Source organism: Eptesicus fuscus, chromosome 1, assembly GCF_027574615.1.
Source record: "Eptesicus fuscus isolate TK198812 chromosome 1, DD_ASM_mEF_20220401, whole genome shotgun sequence".
In the NCBI taxonomy this organism is placed as follows: domain Eukaryota; kingdom Metazoa; phylum Chordata; class Mammalia; order Chiroptera; family Vespertilionidae; genus Eptesicus; species Eptesicus fuscus.
In genome coordinates this window covers 102,787,702-102,797,640 of record NC_072473.1, presented here as the reverse complement: position 1 = coordinate 102,797,640, position 9,939 = coordinate 102,787,702, and positions in this window count along the sequence as shown.

Below are 9,939 nucleotides of genomic sequence, written 5' to 3'. Positions count from 1 at the left end.
CTGTGAAGCCGTCTGACCACGGGCTTTTGTTTGCCGGAAGCTTTTTGATGACTGCTTCAATTTCTTCCACAATTATTGGCCTATTGAGATGTTTAGGTTCTTCCTGATTGAGTTTTGGAAGGTTATATTTTTCTAAGAATATGTCCATTTCCTCTAGGTTGTCCAGTTTGTTGGAATAGAGTTGTTCATAGTAATTTTTAACAATCTTTTGTATTTCGGTGGGGTCTGTTGTTATTTCACCTATTTCATTTCTGATTTTGTTTATTTGGGTCCTCTCTCTTTACTTCTTGGTGATCCTGGCTAGAGGTTCATCAATTTTGTTTATCCTTTCAAGAACCAGCTCTTGCTTTGGATGATCTTTTTTATTGTTTTTTTTTTTTTTGGTTTTTTTTGGACTCAATGTTGTTTATCTTCACTCTGATCTTTATTATTTCTATTATTTCCTTCCTTCTGCTTACACTGGGCTTTTCTTGTTGCTCTCTTTCTAACTCTGAGTTGTAGGGTTAGGTAATTTATTACCATTGTTTCTTGTTTTTTTGCAGTATGCTTGTAGAGCTATGAACTTCCCTCTCAAGACTGCTTTTGTTGTGTCCCATAGATTTTGGATTGTTGTGTTTTCATTGTCATTTGTTGCCATGATGTTTTTTATTTCTTCTTTGATCTCTCTGGTAACTCAGTCATTGTTTAATAGCATGCTGTTTAGTCTCCATGTGTTTGATTATTTTGGATTGTTTTTATTGTAGTTGATTTCCAGTTTTATGCCACTGTGATCTGAGAAGATGCTTGATATGATTTCTATCTTCTTGAATTTGAAGAGACTTTGCCTATGACCCAACATAAAGTCTATCTTTGAAAATGACCCATGTGCACTTGAGAAGAATGTATATTCTGTGGCTTTGGGGGTGAAATGTTCTGAAGATGTCAATTCCATCTGGTCTAGTGAGTCATTTAGGATTGATGTTTCTTTGCTGATTTTTTTTGTTTAGAGGATTTGTCCAATGTTGATAGTGGTGTATTAAAGTCTCCTACTATGATTGTATTGCTGTCAATCTCTCCCTTGATATCCTCCAGGAGTTTTTTATGTATTTGGGTGCTCCTGTATTGGGTGCATATATGTTTACTAGAGTTATTTCTTCTTGTTGGATTGCTCCCTTTAGTATTATATAGTGGCCTTCTTTATCTCTTGTTATGTCCTTCACTTTGAGATCTAATTTGTCAGATAGAAGTATTTCTACCCCAGCTTCCTTTTCATTTCTATTAGCCTGAAAAACCTTTTTCCAACCCTTCACCCTCAGTCTGTGTGTGTCTTTTTTTCTGAAGTGGGTTTCTTGTAGACAGCAGATATATGGGTCCTGTTTTCTTATCCAATCAGTTACCCTATGTCTTTTGATTGGGGCATTCAATCCATTTATATTTAAAGTTATTATTGATAGGTGCTTATTTGTCGCCATTTTTATTCTTTACCCCTGTGTTCCTTCTTCGCTTCCTATTCCTTTTTTTTACAGAAGACCATTTAGCATTTCTTGAATTGCTGGTTTGGTGGTAATAAACTCCCTTAGTCCTTTTTTGTCTGTGAAGCTCCTCATTTCACCTTCAATTTTGATTGATAGCCTTTCTGGGTACAGTATTCTTGGATTCAGATCCTTCTTTTGCATGACTTTGTATATTTCATTCCATTCCCTTCTGGCCTGATGAGTTTCTGTTGAGAAATCAGTAACTAGTCTGATGGGGGATCCTTTTTAGGTAATTTTCTGTCTCTCTATGGCCGCTTTTAAGATTCTTACTTTGTCGTTGATGTTTGAACCCCAAACAAAATGAACCCCAAAATACTGACACCAAGGCACATTAAAATGTGCCTTGGTGTCAGTATTTTGGGGTTCATTTTGTTTGGTACTCTGTGAGCTTCTTGGATTTGTGTGGGTTTTTTCTTCCTTATATCAGGGAAGTTTTCTGTCATTATTTCTTCAAACAGGTTTTCTATTCCTTGCTCAGTTTCCTCTCCTTCTTGAACTCCTATTATGTGGATGTTTATTTGTTCTGTGTTGTCCCAGTTTCCTTAGGCTCACCTCCTGCTTTTTATTTTTTTTTTCTAGAAGCTGCTCTTCTTGGGTATTTTTTCCTACCTTTTCTTCTAGCTCACTGATGCGGTCCTCTGCTTCTTCTAGTATACTCTTGATGCTTTGTATTTGAGTTCTTTATAACAGCAATGTCATTTTTCATTTCTTCTTGGTTCTTCCTTATTTCCTCTTAGTTCTTACACATATTGTCGAATTTGTCTTCCATTCTTCTCAGACACCTTATGACCATTTCTTTGAATTCTTTCTCTGACAGGTTGCTTGTCTCCATTTCGTTTACTTCCTTTTCTGATGATGCCTGCTTTTCTTTCATATTTGGGCTGTTTCTTTGTCTCCCCATGGTCTCTCTTCTCCAGGTGTCAGGTTATGTAGTTCTCTCTCTCCTCCGTTGATTTAAAGGCTAAAATACAACACAACCAGGTACAATGCACAAGGCACTGAACAGGAATGTATTCATGATATTAATCACCCCAAATAAAGGTGACCACCAGAGAAAGGTGAATTAGAGAATAGTATAGAAAGAAGAGAGAAAAAAAAAGAAAGGAGTGCAAAAATGAAATTGGGAAAAGGGAAAAAAAAGTAAGAGAGACAAGAAAGAGAATACTAAAGAAGCAGGGAACAAACTTTATATATGGGGAGAAAACTCCAATAGAACAGCCACTAATTCCAACAAATGCCAGCAACAAGTACCTGGACATGAATACAAACTACAAACAACAACTAATATCACGCGAGGCGAGGGAAAACAGATGAAAAACCAAATAAAAACCCAACAAACAAAAGGCATAAGCAAAACAATCTCACAAACAAGCCTAAAAAATCGATATAATCAACAATCAAGCAAACAACAACAAAAGGACAGAGAGAATAACAATATTTTGGATAGTGAAGGCAGAGAAAAGAGAGATGTATATGGACTTGGAGCAGGGGATTGGAAATTAGATAGATAAGTAGAGTGAAATTTTAACAAAGGGTAAAAGAAAGAATAGGGAAAATCTAAAGCAGGAAAAGGGTAAGAGAAACAGGACAACAAAAGAGGAAAAGTTAGGAAGAGAGTGATGGCATAAAGGTATAGTTGAGATAGAGTAAAATGATGCTAAAGGGAAGATGAAAATAGAATGTAGAACACTAATCCCAAAGTAAAATAAAGAGAAAATAAAATGATACTTAAAAAAAAGGTAAAATAGTAGTAGTAATAATACTGATTGAAAATAAAAATGTAATAATTAAAAAGGTAAAATCAAGTGAGGAAAAAAGAAAAAAAAATAGTTTCTTAAGTAAAAGATGAAAAAAATAAAAATAAAAATAAAAATGTGCAATAGTGAAGATCATTCACTTCCTCTACTGTTCTGTTTGGCATACCTGTTTCCTATTCAGGGCAGTATTGAAGTTCCCTGCGTTCCACTGCTCCTCAGTGTTGTAAGCCAGTCCTGATTTTTAAGCAGGCATTGTGTCTTAATTTCTTGTATTCCTTTACTTATGTTTACACAAGAGTCAATTTGTGATTCAACTCCTTGGTGGCAGTGTTTCTGGATTGACCTCCGGGGCTATAGGTCCTCTCTAACCAGTGCTTAGATCCTGCTTTCCCTGTGGCACTCAATACCGGTTTGTGGGAGTGGGTTGCCCCAGAGCTGGTTCTCTGATGGTTATTCCCCGCTCTGATCCCCAGGTTTCGGAAAAACAACTTTCCCCTGCAGTCTCTTAGGGTGTCCCCAATTGTGTGATCCTATGTATTGGGCTTAGTAATCAGAAGCAAGGATTTAAAGAGAAAAACAAACAAACAAACAAAACAAAACAAAAGAGCCAGTGTAAGTGTGCAAACTCCGGGGCTGCGCGCAAGTCTGTGCAGTCTTTTTTTCCCCCTTGGGTCTAAGCAGCCAGCACACTTTTAAAATTTTTAGGCTGTCCTTTTGTGTCAGATCAAAATGGGTTGCTTTTTAAAAATATATATATATATTTTTATTGATTTTAGAGAGAGGAAGGGAGAGACAAGAACATCAGTGATGAGAGAGAATCATTGATTGGCTGCCTCCTGCATGCCCCCTACTGGAGATCAAGCCTGCAACCCAGGCATGTGCTCTTGGCCAGAATTGAACCTGGGACCCTTCAGTCCGCAGTCTGACGCTCTATCCACTGAGCCAAACCGGCTAGGGCAAAATCGGTTGCTTTTTAGAGTTCCTTTCTGTTAGCAGCTCTGAGGACCCCCTTCCACATTCACGGATCATGCCAGCCCCAACAGCCACGGGTTTTTCTAGGTGCAGAATTCCCCCAGTCCTCCAGCTCCCGCAGTGCATGCGTTTCTCTTTCCTGCCGGAGAGAGAAATATCTCCCAGGCGAAATCTCTCCTGGGAGAAATCTTATCCCAGGCAAAACCTGACCTTTCCGTGGTGGAGTGTAGAGCTCCTCTGAATCCACGTGTTTGCGCCAACTGGGGACCGATGTTCTTGGGTTTGTAGCTGTTCGGTGGGAGCCGTAGTTGTAGATTTTCAGGCTTCCAATAACATCCACTTTCCCCTTCAAGATGGCGCAGTCTCCGCGTCCTAGCTGGTCGCTCTGGGAGGGAACCCAGCAGCAGTGGGGGCTGCCCGGTCAGGGGAGCCCCGTGCAGCAGTCCCCCACTGTCTCCTGGAGTCTAGCTGTCCCTTAACTTGCCAACAAACACTCCCCATGTGACCTTCAGCTGTTTTTTCTATCTGCTCCAGGACAAGGTTCGGGACACATCTGTCTATTCCGCTGCCATTTTTTCCTCAAGGGTCGGTAAACTTCATTTATCTGGATACCCTTACTCCTTCATTTAGCTCTAGTTTTTATTTATTTATATATTTTTATTGATTTCAATGAGGAAGGGAGAGTGAGAGTGAGATAGAAACATCAAAGATGAGAGAGAATCATTGATCAGCCACCTCCTGCATGTCGTCCCCCACACCTCCACTGGGGATTGAGCCCACAACCTTGGGTATGTGCTCCGACAGGGAATCAAACTGTGACCTCCTGGTTCATAGGTCAATGCTCAACCACTGAGCTATGCCAGCTGGGCTCTAGTTTTTTTTAATGCTAAAGTGTCTTTATTACTAATTGAGAAGGTGGTATTATACAAGTGCCTTCTACTTCCATTAATGTATGCATCCATAATAATTATAATCTATATCACACTAAATATATTAAAAAAGTGAGTTCAGATTAAGTCTTCCACATTTATCTTCTTAATATGGGAAATATAAAGAGTGAGGTTTATAAAAAGGCTAAAATATAGTTTCTTAAAATTTCATCTTTAACATACTCTCAATTATAACAATACATTTGAACCTGACTCCTTAAATCATAGATGTGCCAGCTCTGGGCCTGTTTTCCCTCAGATGCATCCCTCACCCTTCACAGCTCTGCTCTGTACTGTAGGGATGGTGAGTGAACCTTTCAAACTGTTTCCCAGGCTCTCATGTTAGCTGCTTCCAGCCAATTGAAGGCACTGGCTGGAAGCCTGAGGACAGGCAGAAATGAATGTTTCTACTTCAGGCTGCATCTCCAACAGTGACTGAGACTCTGTGGCCCCAGCTGCTAGATAGGCCCACAGTGATTCCCATTTCTGCCCAGTGACCAGGACATAGGATCCAGGAATTCCACCTCTTTTTTTTTTTTTTTTAGAGAGAGTGGAAGGGCGAGTGAAAGAAAGAGACATCTATGTGAGAGAGACACATTGATTGGTTGCCTCCCACACGTGTCCCAACAGGACAGAAATAGAGCCATCAACTAAGGTACATACCCCTGACTGGAATCAAACCCAGGACCCTTCAGTCCAAAGGCCAACGCTTTATCCACTGAGCCAAACTGGCTAGGGCTCCTCTTGCTCTTTGTCCCACCAGCCTAACAGTGGTTCTGACATCCTACTTATAATCTGTGGGCTGCTTTGCATAGTTCCCATTTGTCTTTTCAGTTCTGCCATCAAGTATGCTATCAATTCCCTATATTAAGTACCCTCTATTTTAATTCATGGGATGGCCTCTTTCCATTTTGGGCCTTGACTGATGCTTTTGGCTTAAAAATGATAGTTACATTTTTTTCAGATCATGAAAGGGAACTCCATCAAGTGAATGGGGAGGAGTGTGTGATTTGTATAGTTACTAGTATAGAGAAGCTAGCTATTGTTTCATTTTTTAAAGTGAAATACCACACAAAACTGGAATCCAATGATTTGTTGTGAGATAACCTACACAAAATGGTTTCCTTGGTCCAGTGTTTGAAAGTGGGCTAAACAAAGTCAAATTTCTTTCTTTAATTTTATAACTCTCAGACTTGAATGTTCTAGTATGCATTGTAAATTCTCAAATGGGACAATCATACACAGAACTTCCCAAAGTTATCTGCCCAGGGAACCCACTCTTTGAAGAAAACCGAGTAACATTTTCTAGGACTCTAGTTTCATACAACCCAGTTTGGAAAATGCTGAATAACAGTAATCTCAGTCAGATTTTGATAGAGGAATGGGGTGGACTCATTCGAGATGGAGTGCTGGCATATATCCATGTCCGTGCTTTAAGGAAGTACATACTTTAGATCCTGAGGTAGAGGTAGGTGATTAACCTGATGCCTCATAATTAAATTGAAGGAGCTTGCTTATATTCTCACGCAGATGGCAGGAGGCAGGGGTAGGCTAAAACTTGCTTGGGACACCTGAATAAGCAGTACTTGAGGGAAGCCCAGTTTAGGGACAGAAGGGAAAACCTGGACCTGGGGCATTCTGAGGCCACCCACCTCAACACTAAGTGTTGACATGACTCCTGTTTATGGTTTTATTTGGAGTATGAATGACTGCATCCTGATGGGCCCCACAGGAAAATGATTGCAGTAAGGTTTATTAATCTTGAGAATCCAGTGGGACATGCTTTAGAAGCCCCAAACTGCAGCGTGATGTAGTGGCAAAAGTGTGGCCGACACCTGGGTTCAGTCCTGTGGGACCAGGGGCAACATAAATAACCGGTCTGAGCTTGTGTCTCTATATGTAAGAATCTGGAGTTTAATGATATCTAAACAAGGCTGTTGTGAAGATTAAATGATGGATGTAAAACCATTACAGAAAGTGCTATGTAGATATCAGCTAATAATTTATATTTGTCTTCTACAGTGAGTTCAATTTAATGTTCTCTCCCATTATTATTTGTATGCTTGTTTTAATACAATTTTCATATTATGATTTGAAAATTTTAGACATTAGTTGCAAAAATAGTAGGAAAAAATCCCCATATACTTTCCCCTCAGATTCCCTCAAATCTAACAATCACAGCACAATTTCAAAACTCAGGATAATAACATTGATATAATTTATATATTTACCATAGTCAAACTTTACCAATAATCCCACTAATGTTCAATTTCTGGTTCAGCATCCAACTGAGGATCATACACTGTACTTAGTTATGCCATTTTTATTTCCTTTATGTGGACATTCCTTAGTCTTTGTCTTTCATAATCTTGATAATTTTCAAGATTACAAGCCAGTTATTGTGTAGACTATCCCTCAGCTTGGGCCTCTCTGATGCTCTCATGGTTAATGTTATAATATTGTGTTAATAATGTTCACAATATTAAAAAAAATAATGTTCACAATATTACATGAATAAACGCTTTATGTTTATTCATGCCATCAGGGGTAGTATAATGATGGAAATAGTGTCCTTGTTAAGTGCATAAACTCCAGTCAGAATACCTGGGTTCTAACTCTATTAAACTGTGTGACCTTGGTTTGTGATGAAGCTTCCCTGTTAAATGAATACAAGTCAATACCTATTTCATAGAGTTGTTAGAATTATTAAGGGAGTGAATATATGTAAAGTCATTACAACAGTCCTTGACTGTATTTGTTAGCTAATGAGTTGGGATTTTAGTGACTTTACTAGTAGGAAATATGCCCTTGCAAACTGATAAAGAGACTAAAGTAGTGGCAGGCATTTAAAAAAAATAATCTCATCTTTTATTTCAAAAAGTGGGATTCAGGGAGAGACTGTCTCACTAAAGCAGGGGGTTCTGTACCATGAAAGCTACTAGTAGAAGTTTCCAACATTCCCCAAAATACTTTTTGCTTCCCTCAAACTCATTGCTCAAGCCTGAGCTTTTTAATAAATCTTTATTGTTGAGAGTATTACAGATGTCCCCCTTGTCTTACCCATTGCCCCCCTCCACTTGGTTTTGGCCCTGCCCCAGGCCTTCACCACCCTATTGCTATTGCAGCAGGCATTTTAGCCATGAGCATCCTTTGCCAATCCCCACCCAAAGAGCCAGAGCCAAAGACCTGCCGCTGGCCAAGAGGTGCACTGTTCCTTTCAGAAATCAGCCTGCACTAAGAACTAGCTCCTACCACACAGTAATATTTATTCAGCATAATAAGTCTGCGTACTAGGACTGAGCCCATTTCCTTGCCCATCAGTTGCTGGAAAAAAAAATGTGTCAAAAAATTTTTAAATGTCATGAAATAATTAAGTCCCCTTTTCCCCTGACAACTATTCCCAGAACTCAGCCCTTCAGGCTTCATTAGTATGCGTCCAGCACTTCAGCCATGGACACATTCACTGAATAACCATAGTGATAACCTCAGCCCCTAACCTTTGCATTTGCTTCTTTTTGATGGGGCCAAACCACTCAAGACCCTCACAATACTTATTTTATTGGCCAATCCTGGGCAGACTCAGCAGTGAGACAGCTCCCCAAAAGGCTGGATGGGGGAAGGGAAGGAAGCCTGAATAGACTAATTCTAAGAAGGTAGAAAGAATCTAAGACAGATTTATGAAAATTTGGTAAATGACAACTATTCATTTTGAAAGTAAAACAAAACAAAAAAACCCCTTAATATAAAAATAATGCTTTCATCTGAATAAGAAATAAAATTTTACAAAGTAATTTTGATCCTTTACCTCATTTGACCACCCCTCACTCCCAAGACGCCATTTTGCAAGTGAGAAGAAAGAGGATTGAGAGAGGAAATGGCTCTAAGTGGCAAAGCTGAAACTTTAACTCAGGTCTCATCTCCAAATATAGCACATTTCCCACTTAAAAAAAAAAAAAAAGGCCACAAAAAAGAGACTGAAGTGTGAAAATGTAATGCATCAAGCTGCAGTGGAGAAACTTTAGTTTCTTAGTAGTTAAGGAGAGCAGGATTGTTCAAAAGGGACTTTCACAAGGCCTTGGATGCGATGCAGGCTGAGAATGTCAGAGAAGGTTGGAAAGTAGGTAGAAAAGTTGGGGAGAGGGAAAAGAGAGAGGCATACACACATATTTTGGATCAAGTTTCAAGCTATTGTAAAATTCCTGCATTTTTGGCTACTTTAGAATCAAATTATTTCAATGGGATGGAGACAAAAACCATACATCACATCACCTCCAATGTGTGGGCAGCAGCAAGCACACAGTTGACTTTCAATATGTATTTGCTGATTTGGCTGGACTTTTACTATACAGTGACAAGATACAGTCTTATTCAATACTAGAGGCCCAGTGCACGAAATTCATGCACCGGGGGGGGGGGGTGTCCCTCAGCCCAGACTGTACCCTCTCCAATCTGGGACCCCTCAAAGGATGTCTGACTGCCTGTTTAGGCCCAATCCCGGGCCTAAACAGCAGTCGGACATCCTTCTCACAATCCAGGACTGCTGGCTCCCAACCGTTCGCCTGCCTGATTGCCCCTAACCACCTCTGCCTGCCAGCCTGATCACCCCATAACCATTCCCCTGCCAGCCTGATCGATACCTAACTACTCACCTGCCGGCCCAATTGCCCCTAACTGCCCTCCCCTGCTGGCCTGGTCACCCCTGTCTTCCCCTGCAGGCCTGGTCACCCCCAACTGTCCTCCCCTGCAGGCCTGGTCACCACCAACTGC